At 41.4% G+C, this 13,479-nt stretch overlaps 1 protein-coding gene across 4 annotated transcripts in view; it reads left to right on the forward strand.

The window, feature by feature from the left end:
- Positions 1 to 6,706: 6,706 nt before the first annotated feature.
- GNG4 (G protein subunit gamma 4) overlaps positions 6,707 to 13,479 on the forward strand; it is a 232,627-nt gene continuing 225,854 nt past the window's right edge. The window contains exons 1-2 of one of the 4 annotated variants that reach the window (XM_063441243.1): positions 6,707 to 7,007; positions 7,640 to 7,773. The gene's annotated coding sequence lies outside the window, so the exon portion shown is untranslated. Of the gene's footprint in view, positions 7,008 to 7,102; positions 7,219 to 7,457; positions 7,496 to 7,639; positions 7,774 to 13,479 lie in introns of those variants that run through there. The other 3 variants (XM_063441244.1, XM_063441245.1, XM_063441246.1) reach the window with 3 other exon arrangements.

Here is a 13,479-nt window from a genome sequence, read left to right on the forward strand (position 1 = left end):
TAACAGTGCGTTCGAATTGTCGAACGCACTTGATTCCAGTCGAAGCGTCAAAGTTCCTGAGAAGGTAACGGTCAGCGGTGTTTGTGCAAATGTGTAGCCGATTTTAGTTCCATAGATTCAGTGGCACGCCCCGCTGACCACGTTCGACTAAATTAAAATGGCTGCCGCCACGTGTTCGGTTTTCGAATGGCGGCCACTTCGACTACTTCGGCACTTCGACTGCATCCGAAGTTCCAATTTTAAAGTACAAATCCTTTCTATGGGAGTTAAAGTGCCAGTAGCAGCACAACAAAAATCCATTATGCCCAAATCTGTTTTTTCAAGGGCCAAACCTCCCAGGGACCATAATCACATGGCTGGCAAGCAGTCCTCTCCAGGCACAAGTGGTGGGGCTGGTTCTGCCACACCATTTGAGGAAGTCACGTGTGTGTTTGTAACCATGTATGATAAACTCTCCAGGTCTAAGAAAAACCGTAATATGCTAAGTAGATGGCTGTTTTGATTACCATATTTGTAGTGTGTTCAAATGGGGCAGTATGCAACAAGTCAGACATGTCTTTAAATAACTGTTTATGTATTGGTAATCATGTGGTTGGAGTAGTGGTACTGGCTTTCTGTATGCCTTTGATTATGTTTTTGATAGGGTAAGATGATAAAAAACTGGGTATAAGGTATACATGTGATGTTGGATGCCGGTTAAATATAATTTAATGGTATTGTGTGATAGTTTGAGTTTGAGATGACAGAATGATGTAAAAGCTACCAGTGTGGAAATGGTAAAAACTGAACCAAGTTATGTTCTAAAATAAACCGCTTATACAGTTTGAAGGCTCTATTGTAGGACAGTTTAGTGTTTTCAGATATGGCCAAACTAGCCAATTCTGTTAGTCCATTACAAGATCCTGAAAACATGGTTCTGCAGTGGCTGTTGGGGAGGCCGTGGTTAACGTGTCTCTGAAGGCCTGGAATTCAAAGCAAGACAATTTGTCAGCTGCAGTATTATAAATCCCTGGTACATGACAACACACCAAATAAAACTGATTGCAGGCAGCCAGCCAGGTCAGTCTTCTCATGAATCTCATGATCGTCAGAGATGAGGAACATCCGTTTATGATGTGGCAGGTAGCTAGGCTGTCGGAAAAACAGCGTACAGAGCTACCTGCCCAAGACTGACTCCATACCACGGCTGCTGCAACTCTAGGGTATATCTCGAATAAGGCTGAGGTACGTGAGAACCCTTCGATGTGCTGATCCTCCTCTGGCCAACCATCCCAGAGCCACTCATTGCCAAGTCGTTAATGGTACGTAGGATACTGTCAATTTTGCCTGAGGGGAGGCTCGCTTCCATGCTTACTGAATCGAGCAGGATACCAAAGAAATTGACTAATGTGTCAACACCTTCTGTTTTCTTAGGAGAAACTGGCACCCCCAAAGAATGAAAAAAACCGAGATGGCCTTAGCTAGATCACTGGGAGGGGAGGAATTCTCTTCCAGAAACAGAAAGTCGTCCAGATAATGTATTACCGCATGGCATCTGCAATTGTTTAACAGGAGCCAACATAAGGTTTCGGCAAAGGTATCAAATATTTTTGGGCTGCTTTTTGACCCAAACGTGAGCCTGGTGAAAAAATAATAGAAACCTTTCCATTTCAGACCATGCAGATGCCATAGCGAAGGGCATATGGGTAGTAATTTAAATGCACTAATGATGTCTGTCTTACTCAGCCAAGCCCCTACACCAGCTGAACTAATGGTGTGTATAGCATTGTCTATGGTGCCGTACTGAAGTGAAAATTCCTCAGATGGAATTAGAGAATGAAGGCTAGGTATGGCCAGGGAGTGAGGTGCGGATAGGTCTAATATGAGTCTGTGTTTCCCTCAAGATTTCCCGGTGACTAGTCCTATAGGGTTGGTTCTCCAATTGCAAAATAGGGGCGCCCGAAAAGGTCCCAACAAGAACCCATCTTCCAATTCTTTCTATAAAAGGGCATCCACCATTTCCACATCAGAAAATGCTGATTGCAAGTTGTTGCATTCGTAAATGCCAGCAGGGATATGTACCAAACCTGTATGAAATCCCTCCGTGAAACCATCAATCAAGAAATGCACTAGATGTTTGGATGGGTAAGAGGCTAATGCGTGAGCCAAAGAGCCAACGGTCAAATACGGTTTGGCATGACTTTGATTAGGACACATGGATTTGGCATGAGCCCTAAAACAATGTGAACACACATGTGACAATCTGCAGGCACTATAACCACATGTACCTACATTAAAGTTGTTACCCACCTGCGACTTTCCAAGGTAAACAATAGGACGACCGAGTTTGTCCTTGCCTGATCTGTCCATCCTAGTCTGTGGCTAATGGAAATCCCCAGGTGTGGACTCTGGCATGATGGGACAATAGTCCGAGGCATGTGATGTGGAAGCACAAATAGCACAAGACGGTGTCTTGAGACCAGCAAAGTGTCTGCAAAATAGCACAGTATCCATATGGCTCCAGTCAGTTTTAACGTTATACTGAGCCAAAATTGCAGACGCTGTTGCCGAAAAGAACCGGTTGTAATCATAAAAGGATGACCCACCGTATTTATTTCCCAAGTCCACCAGCTTGTGCATATAGAGGTCGAGTTCCTCTCGTCTATGCGGGTACACTGAGCAAATAACACCCCGAGAGATACCAAAAGCTATCACAATATCAGGTATAGACAGTTTCTTATTAAGTCTAGGATCCCTGGCCTTTAACACCACTGAAATATCACCATAAGTACAAGTGCGATTCTCTATAACATCGTGTGAGGCAATAAGTAATGCAACAAGATTAACATATTTCCCCTCCAAGATGCCTTTCTTAATATTTTGCTGGAACCATATGCACTGGATTGATCATGTGGGTTTCAGAACCAGAAGGTACGTAATTACCCGTTTGCAACTGTGGAGCATTGGAGAGTACAGTAGCCAAGGGCATAGCAGACATAACAGGAGGGCTCCAAGCCTCGATCCTATCCAGTCTATCGTTGACCTTGCCCATAGATACTACTAGTGAAGCAACCATGGCGTGAAGGTCCGCATAAGCTTGAATAGCGCCGCTTTCCTGGCCGTGGCAGGAAAAGGAATACTGCGTCTGCAAAGTTCTGCAGTAATGTGAGGGATGGACTATGACCTAATAGAAGTTGGACTGCCAATGTTGCCTTTTTGTGAAGGTGATAAGGATTTGACCGGAGAACTGGGGAGAGACAAATTGTCTGTGTCTTCAGGTAGATGGGACATGTTAAAAGAAATTAGTCAAGACATAATCAGCCACTGTACCATATTTTTTGGTTAGTGGCTGGCTAACGAATGCCAGATGGCGAAACAATTCCTAAGTGTGGTGACAGATGAGGCCCTACTAGATACCAAGTGGCTTGAGAGGCTCTATCTATCGATTGGCGCGAGGGAATAGCTGCCACCAAATGTTGGGGCGGGATGTTGGCCTCTCGATGACAACTAAAAGCATAAGATAGAAAGGGAGTGACAAGTGAGGCCCTCTCTATGCAACTGTGCGAGGCGGCTAACTATGATTTTGCCCAAGGGGCGAATATCCTCTAGCGTGGAGGAAATGGGTTGGCCTTGTGGGACCACTGAGATTAAGGTGAAGAAACCAGAATATTAAACTAGTGGCCGCCTATCCTAGATAAGCCAGTAACACTACATTTTTACCTTTAAAAAGGTGGGGGAAGGTGGTAGTTGGGAGAGGGGGTTTATGCAAAAAGCACCTGTGACCCACTTGAGTGTTGGTTAGGTCAGAAAATTGGTCACAACCTAACACAGAATCTGAGACTTCCACCACTATTATAGTGGAAGAGAGGTTTAAACCTAATGATAGTAAAGAGGAGTATATGTTATACAGCGCAACAAACGTACTTTCCCTTTAACGGTGAGAGTAACCCCTTACTTTATACCTCACTTACTCGAAAGAGCTACATAAAGATTTGATAGAACAAATAACGCAGTTGATATAAGTCAACTTGAACCTGAAAAGCAAGCATAGAGAAATAAGTAAGGAAATCTCTTACATACTAGCCTTAAAACAGTACGGCGGTGAATAGCGCCATATAAACTGACCAGAGTAATTGTAGCCAATAAGAGATTAAGTAAACACACAACCGTTAACCTTGAAGCTGATCCACATCTAATGCAGATGGACCATACATATATATACTTGAATTCAGAAAGAAAAGGGGGAGATAACAAATACCATGAATCTGAATCTTATATCTGCTTATTAGTGTTACATGCCCCATGAAAGTAATGTATATGTGCTAATCCTGCCCACATGTAAAATATGTGCCATGAGGGTAGAATGCCCGGTAACAGTCTGAAAAATAATCAGTAGATAATATTGAGATGAATTGATCATGGTGCATGTGAACATAGTAGCATGTAACGCCGCAGTATGTACCGTAGTAGCATGCAAAGTGGCAGCATGCACCATAGTAGCATGCACCACAGTAGCATGTACCACAGAAGCACGCAACACAGCAACATGCCACACAGTAGCATGCACCACAGCAGCATCAACACAGTAGTATGCAGTACAATACTATATAATACAGTAGTATGCAACACAGCAGTGTGCAACATGTAATATGCAACATAGTAGTATGCAATACAGTAGTATGTAGCTCAGTAGAATGTAACACAGTAGTATGTAATACAGTAGTCTGCAGCCCAGTAGTATGTAATACATTAGTATGCAGCCCAGTAGTAAGTAATACAGTAAAATACATCCCAGTAGAATGTAACCCAATAGTAGTAATAGATGGCAATTGCAGCGTGTAGAACTTTGTTTAAGTATGTTGCTGAAGTAAGCTGAGCTTCTCCCACGTTGGTCGGCAATGAGGAGACCTTGTGTGGTCTCTCGGCTGCTGCGTCCGTGTGTCTGACTTCCGGCCCCCACCCATATCGAACCATTAGCGTGTTGCAGAGGGTGAGGGGACCGGAACCCTGCTAAAACTCACGATAAAACTCCAATAATACCTGGGGCTCACTGGTACCCAGGGCCGTCTATAATATGAATAGGTCCCTGGGCAATGCATTTTCTTGGGCCCTGCCCTCCCCCCCAATTACACCCAACCCGCAATCATACTGAAAGACATACTGACACATACACACACAGACAGACATATTAAAAGATTTGCAGATACATACTGACACACAAATATACTGGCAGACATATTGACACACATTCAGATATACTGACACACTCACAGACACTGACAGACGTATTGACACACACACACACACACACAGGCATACTGACATACACAGAGACAGACATACTGACACACACACACACACACACAGGCATACTGACATACACAGAGACAGACATACTGACACACACACACACATACAGACATACATTTAGCCACTCTCCAGGTTCTTACCCTTTTCTGGGGTCCAGTGGCAGGCTGAGGTGGTTGGGAGTTATCCTCTGGAACTCCCCTCCTCCCTGCCTTCCTCCTCCCGTGCGGCTCTGATCTCCGGTGGGAGGAAGTGACGCGCGGCCACTTCCTCACAGACGGCTGCCGAACAGGAAGGGGCCGGTCGCGCTGTTTAATTGTCACAGCGCCCGACTGGGCCCCTGCTGACACATGCCCACGGGCTGGCCCTTAGTGCATGAGCCACCCGGGGGTGCTTCTTTAGTGTTCGGTGCAGCTGCACCGCCCTGTCCATGGGGACTGCGCAAATCGCAGGGCCCACAGTGAAGCTGCTCTGGGGCCCCCCCAGGAGCAACTGGGCCCGGGGCAGCTGCCCCGTTTGCCCCACATTAAAGACGGCCCTGCTGGTACTTTTAATGCATGACAGTCTGACGTCAATAAACATTAAAGCCCTGAACTGCATGACAACATAAACCGTCATGCGGATAAATTAATTTGCACTGTGCAAAACATAAGAATTTTTTCCTATCAGAGAGCATGTCCACAAGGGCATGGCACTATAATACTCATGTTGGGGTTTGCATGCCATTGGTGTTGACATAACACCCCCCTCCTATTGGGCTACTTTTCCTTTAATTGTCTGGACCATATGTTTGTAGAGTCGGGTCCTTGTTCCAGCTGTGCTATGCCAAACAAAGAAACATTTTCAGTTTAGTGAGTAAAAGTTTTGGTTATGAGGTCAAAATGGATCTCTGTATAGCAAAAATCCTTGCCACTGGTTCTGTTTCCAGAATAGTCAGTTCCGCCTTAAATCTTGCATTCTAAATCTACATAATAATTTATTTAGCAATAAAGATATCAACTGTACTCCATGTGTCTCTTGCTTCTCCGGGTTAGCTCTCAACACGAACTAGACAATGGAAAATAAAATCAGTGCTATTACATCTATAGCATGACTGTGTTCTAGAATTGAGGCATTATTTCTGAGTTTAGCATTGAGAAGTCATAGAGGCCTCAGAGTCTCAGTTACGTCATTAAAACAAATTATACAAAGAAAATATTTCACTTTTGTACTGTAGTATCAACTGATTTAAATGTTCTAAGCCTAATGTAACATGGTATTCCAAATAGGATATTACCCGCCGTTTTTATTTTTTTTTCCATTGTTGAACAATGTATTTACATTTTTTTAGCATAGACACAAACACATTTCAGTGATGAACAAAGGATACCAGGGATTCCCCTTCCACAGCTAATAGAGGTGTGTAAGCGTGTGGCATGATTTTTGGAAGGTCTTCCCCAGGGCACTTACAGGCTAGTGCTATTTTATCTGAGGGAGAGGTTTGAGCGTGGGTGTGAAGGACTGCGCGTTACCATAGTGAATCAATTAGAGGTGTATTCAAGCCTGGGAGCTGAAATAGGCAAATCGCTGTGGGCATTTCTTTCTATTTTCCCCCCTAGTTGTCATATCTGGCATAGTTCTCTGTTCAGTGCATCGCATCAGCCGCAAGCTCCATTCTAGACATTGGTTCGTTTATGTGAGACGGACGATGCCAGTTTGCTTAACCACAATCTTTAGCTTAGGTGAGTCTTTCTTTCTTTCCCTTTGGTTATTGAAAGCACGTGCGGGGTTTTCCTATCCATGATCACAATATATATTTTGCATTGAAATGTAACGTCGTATGCGGTACTGGAAAAGGAAAAAGGGAGGCGATAGAAAAAAAGGGAGACATCAGCAAGCCACGGAGATTTCCCTGGTTTGTAGGACCGGACGATTTGAATGGAGTGAGGGGGTGTATGTGAAACAAATATGCTTCTCGTCAAGACGATCAGATAGAACAACTAAAAATATCGGGGTACAGTCTTATACGGAATGCTTATTATCCTTCTTAAGGTGACCAAAATGACAACGGTATTCCCAGAACGTTCGGAATGGAATATGGGGATTGGAGGGGTGGGGTATTCCACCTTCAGCATCTTCTATGCTAATATTCGTTATTAGAGTCTCGGTCTACTGAAACTGCTTTTTAATTTCATAATCAAACCAGAGGACAATGGCAACGTATTTAAATGTAAGGATTCCCTATGTGCTTTTATTTGATTGTGCAAGATTTTTCTACCCTAGTTGAGCAAACCTGGTTTAATATCTAGGTCAATGTGCATTGTGCAGTTGGCAGCACAATAAGTGTTTACCTGATTTTCTCATTTATTTGCAGTTCCTCTTTCCTGGACTATGTATCAGTGTTGATAGCAGTACTACAAAACATAGGATTGCATGAAAAGGATTGCTTTCAGTGAACGTTTTTACAACTAAGCTTTGAGTATTTAAATTATTCCTCGATTAGGAGTGGTAAGTTATATTAGCTTGTATTATTCATAACATTGATGGTGTGATTGTGGATTAAGAACATGCTTCTTACAAGAAGCTGCTTAATAAACATGTCTGTTGTAATGTAATATGTCTAATGGGTTAGGCCGCTCTCCTAAAAATAACTGTAGCTAAAATTTAATGGTAAATGTCACGTCTTACTTCATATTAACCCCTTGAGGACAAAGCAGCAATTTTTTTTACAATTGGGCATTTTTGTTATATGTGTGTTAGACCGTAATTTCCAACTTTCTCATTTATTGCACCAACAATTATTAAATATCATTTATTAAACGGTAAAAAAGCTTTTAATATATATATATATACACACATTACATTTATTATTAAAAAACAAAAAACAAAAAAAAAACATTTGGCAATAATAATTAGTGCAGTTTAAGAAAAGTAATTCAAACTAAATTAATTTATTTGTCCTGATTTGCAGAGTGCATCAAATGTCTAGCATGCAGTTTATTTTTGATAGTTACAGGTCACAAAATACAAGGAGTAAAATAAAATTTTAACATGGAACGACTGGAATTTCTAAGTCTGATAGCCATTTCAGAAAACATAATTGCCACACAAAAGTATATATTTGTAATAAGTGTACATTATAGGCTATTTGCCTAAGCATGATTTGACACTTTTTACTTGACTATTTAACTGCCAATCTCTGATTTATTGTAAAATTGTGTTGTATTCCTGATTTTTAACGTACACACACATAAAAAGGTTGATTTTATGTGTAGTTTGTTAACCTGACATGTGGTAATCCTATACAAAACCCCATATTGTGTTCAGCTAAATCTATTAAAAACATTATACCCACTATATGCCTTTTCCACTATCCTGTGAAGCTATAGTGTAGTGCCATACAAGGGACCTGACCATTTCAGTTTTTACATTTAGAATTTCGATAGGTGAATTTAGTGGGCCTATATCTCATGTTGGGGCATTTAGCATTGCTCGAATCACCTCACAAAAACCTTATTTTGTGAAATAGGGCACAACATAAAACTTGCTGTGATTTATTTGATCAGTTTATGTCAAATTTCGTGGTAATTTATTTATTTTCTTTTTTTAAATGAACATTAACTTTAACATTAACCCTCCCTTCCCACAAATTATGCTTAGCAAGCTCTTCTGAACAAAAAAAAATACACCCAATGCCACTTTCTTGTGAATTTACAAGCAATATATGAGACCTGACTGTTTGAGTTTTTATAGTTAGACTTTGAATAGCTAGATATGGAAGGCTATCTTTCATTTTGGGGCATTGTAGCAATTTGACAGTTCAAATTACCCTATAAATGCATATAACTAGGCATCACCACATATGCCATATGGTATATTTTGAGCCTTGTTATAGAGTAATTTTAGCACCAATATCTTTCAGAGTGTATGGTATTTTATTTTCATGGGTTTTTACATGCATGTTACAATTTACCAGTTTACTTTGTAAACTGATGTGTGCAACTGTAATAAAATATCACTAAATTCTGCTGAGCTATGACCCTTTTCAAAATACAGAATGACCCCTTTCCCATACCGCTGTCAAGTGTTTGTGACAGTACAGCCACATTCCCTGGCTCTAGCTGACGCAGCATGCATGAAAGCAAAATGGTTTCACTTTCAATCAGATGTAACTTACCTTTAATTACATACAAGAGACTCCTGCAGGGTCTAGCAGACTATTAACAGAGCAGGAGATAATAAAATCTAAATTAAACATAATTTGCAATAAATGAAGTGTAAACATTAGATTACTATTTACAGGAAGTGTTTAGGAATGCTGTGCAAGTCATATGCAGGGAGGTGTGAGCAGAGCAACTGGATCAGAGCATCTCCAAAATCACACGTTTTGTGGGGTAATCCTGTTATACAGTGATTATTATGTACCAAAAGTGGTTCAAGAAATGACAACAAGCAAACCGGCATCAGGGTCATAGGCAGGGCCACCACCAGAAATTTTGGGGCCCCTAACTCAGCTCAGGGTCTGGGTCCCCTGGGGCCTGCCTCCAATCCCGCCCACAGTGCAGCCTCCAAATCCCACCCACAGGAATACACACACAGACACAAACACACTCAGATACATACTAACAGACACGCATACTGAAACAGAAACATACACGCATATAGGCATACATACTGACACACACATACACAGACACACAGGCATACATAGTGACAGACAGACACAGACACCGACATACATTCATAATGACATACATACATATATACATACAGGCATACTGACATACATGCATAGAGACACTGACATCCATACACACATACATAAATACATTCATAATGGCATACAGACATACATACATACATACATACATACAGGCATATATACAGACATACACTTAAACTGACAGACAGACAGACATGCATACAGACAGACACACACACAGCATATTCTTCAGCCACCCTCCTGTTTCTTACGTTTTCGTTGCAGGAGGGTGGCTGGGGCTGATGGCAGTCGGTGCGGCTCTCCCTCTTCACTGCCTGGCTCTCCTCCTGCACGGAGTGAGCTGGAAGGAAGTGACCACTTCCTCCCAGCAGCACTTGCGTTGCGGCTGCGTGTTTTTTTTTTTTTTAAAGGGGCCCTTACAGTGGCGCTGAACAGCATGGAGGAGAAGGGAGCTGCCAGGAGCTGCTGTAAAGGTAAGTAACAGCTTGCTCCTAGCCCCCAACAGGACCACCGGGCTTCTAATGAGCCCGGCGGTCCTGGTCTGTATTATGGCAATGTAAGTTGCCATAATACAGACACTGACTCGAGTATAAGACGGGTGGGGGTTTTTCAGCACAAAAAATGTGCAGAAAAACTCGTCTTATACTCGAGTATATACGGTATTTCATCTTCGCCACCCAGGGTCGAACTAGGAAGAAAATTAGGCCCGACTGAGAAGAGAGCGTACTAGAGAGGGGGATGTTTTGTTATCACCAGTAACAAGCACGCCCCTCTCAAAATGAGCATGTTGGGTCATGATCTTCAAGTGAAACCCACGTGCAAATAGCCCTGCTGAAGAGCTCTCGCATGAGAAAAAGGCCCTGTATTTTATTAACATGCTTGCGCTATGTTTGCTTGTAACTTGTCTCTGGTGTCTCAATAAGTGGGACAAAATGGCAATGAAAGCGTATTGTGCATGTGTATGGAGCCTGCTTTTGTAGAGTGAGTTTATTGTGGTGTGGTGTTTTGTGTAAATGTCGGTTTCAGTTAGGGATCAACCGATATTGATTTTTTTAGAGCCAATACCGATAATCTGTGTACTTTCAGGCTGATAGCCGATAATTTACCGATATTCTGTACATTTACCATTTTGAAAGAAATAAACTATTTCTAAAGGTAAATGCACAAAATATACATGCCACATGTAGTGGAAGCAGTGTGTTTAGACAGGGGAGCTGTGTGTATTTGTATAGTGTGTGTATATAATGAATACAGTGTGTATATGTGTAGTGTGTGTGGATATGAATGCAGTGTGTGTATGCGTGCAGTATGTATGCGTGCAGTATGTATGAATGCAGTGTGTGTGTATAAATACAGTGTGTATATAATGAATGCAGTGCAGTGTGTGTGTATACAGTGTGCCCACCCCCCACCAATGCTCTCCATCACACACACACACTGCACTCATACACACACTGCACTCATACACACACTGCACTCATACACACACTGCACTCATACACACACTGCATTCATACACACACACTGCATTCATACACACACTGCATTCATACACACACACTGCATACACACACACCGCACTCATACACACTGCACTCACACACACTGCACTCACACACACCATACACACACACACACACACTGCACTCATATACACACTGCATTCATACTGCATTCATCCTATAAGAAAAAAAAAATTAAAATAATAATAATGAAATAATAAAAAATGCCCACCCCCCACCAATGCTCTCCATCACACACACACACTGCATTCATACACACACACTGCACTCATACACACACACTGCACTCATACTCACACTGCATTCATACACACACTGCACTCACACACACTGCATACACACACACCACACACACACACACTGCACTCATATACACACTGCATTCATACACACACTGCATTCATACACACACACTGCACTCATACACACACTGTATACACACACACTGCACTGCATTCATTATATACACACTGTATTTATACACACACACTGCACTCATACACACACACTGCATCATACACACACTGCATCATACACACACTGCATTCATACACACACTGCATTCATATACACACTGCATTCATATACACACACACACACACACACACCCGTGGCAACGCTCAGACCCCGCGGCCTTCTATCTAATTTCTTTTTTTTCTTTTTTTATAAATTATTTTTGTATTCCTTCGTGTAAAACTTGTGTTCTTCCTAATCTAATCTCTCTACTTAGACCTATTCCCCCCCCTTTTTCCTATTACCCTTTAAGTATTGTTAGATATCCTTTAGGGGGTGTGTTTATTTCTGTATCGTTATAACTTCTTGTTTTTCTTAGTGTTTAATGTGCAATTATACCTTAGTGTTTAATGTGCAATTATATCCTTCTTAATTTAATTTGTGTCTTTTTTCTATAGTTGATATATTTCCATTTGTTGTTTAACTTATTGTCTGTCTACTTCATCCTGCCATATTTATACTTTTCTCCTTATTCTTTACTCTCCCATGCTTATAAATTAAGTGTCTCTTGTATTCTTTCTTTTCTCCTTTTTTCCTTCAGGCAGTTGGAGCCTCAATGTTTGTTGATGGGTGTTTGGGGCCACTTCCAATGTTATTTGCACTTAGCCAGTTTTTTCAGGACTCGTGTGCTATGATAATTTTTGTGGGGAACCCCCATCGGTACTTGATGTAATTATATCTCAAAATTGTTGTACTGTCAGAGAAATTTTTCCTCTTTTGTCTGGTTGGCCGTGAAAGGTCCTGAAATATTTTCAGGGTTTCATATTCTTCAGCAAATTTTTTCTGCTTCTTATAGCTCTCATTATTTGAGTCTTGAGTTTAAAAGAAGCGCAGCATATCAACACATCTCTTGGGAGGTGGTCTGGGACTCCTCTTGTTTATTTACTGTATGACATCTCTCAATAGTAGGTATTCTGAAGTGCCATTCCACATCTAGATGTTTGATAAAACCTTCTAAGTATGGCTCAAGGTTTTTTGCAGCTTCTTGCTCGGATATTCCTCTGAGTCTTAAATTGTTCAGTCTTGATATATCTTCCAGGTCTATCAGTTTGTTCTCCATTTCTGTTAATTTTCTTTCCAATGCCAGGTGTTCCTCTCTGTGGATTTTTTGCCTATGTTCCATCCCATTTAGTTTTTCTTCTGTTCCTTGAATTTGTGCATTGACAGTTAATAATTATTTATTGATATCCCTGGTGTTGGCTTGTATTTCCTCTCTGAGTTTCTCAAATTGATTATCCAGGTGTCTGAATAGGTGGTCATATTCCTTCCTTCCCTCTCTTGTCTCTTAGTTGTCCTCAGTATATCCCTTGTTGATATATCCCTCTGTTGTGATATTCGTCAGGAGGGATTCTTCCAGGTTTATCTTGTTTCCTGGCTGCTGTGGTGAGAAAAAGGAGAGGCATTTTTCTGTTTTATTTTCAGGTTTCCTTTCTTTTCTTAGTGGTTTACCATCTT

Source organism: Pelobates fuscus, chromosome 2 (genome assembly GCF_036172605.1).
Source record: "Pelobates fuscus isolate aPelFus1 chromosome 2, aPelFus1.pri, whole genome shotgun sequence".
NCBI classification, from domain to species: domain Eukaryota; kingdom Metazoa; phylum Chordata; class Amphibia; order Anura; family Pelobatidae; genus Pelobates; species Pelobates fuscus.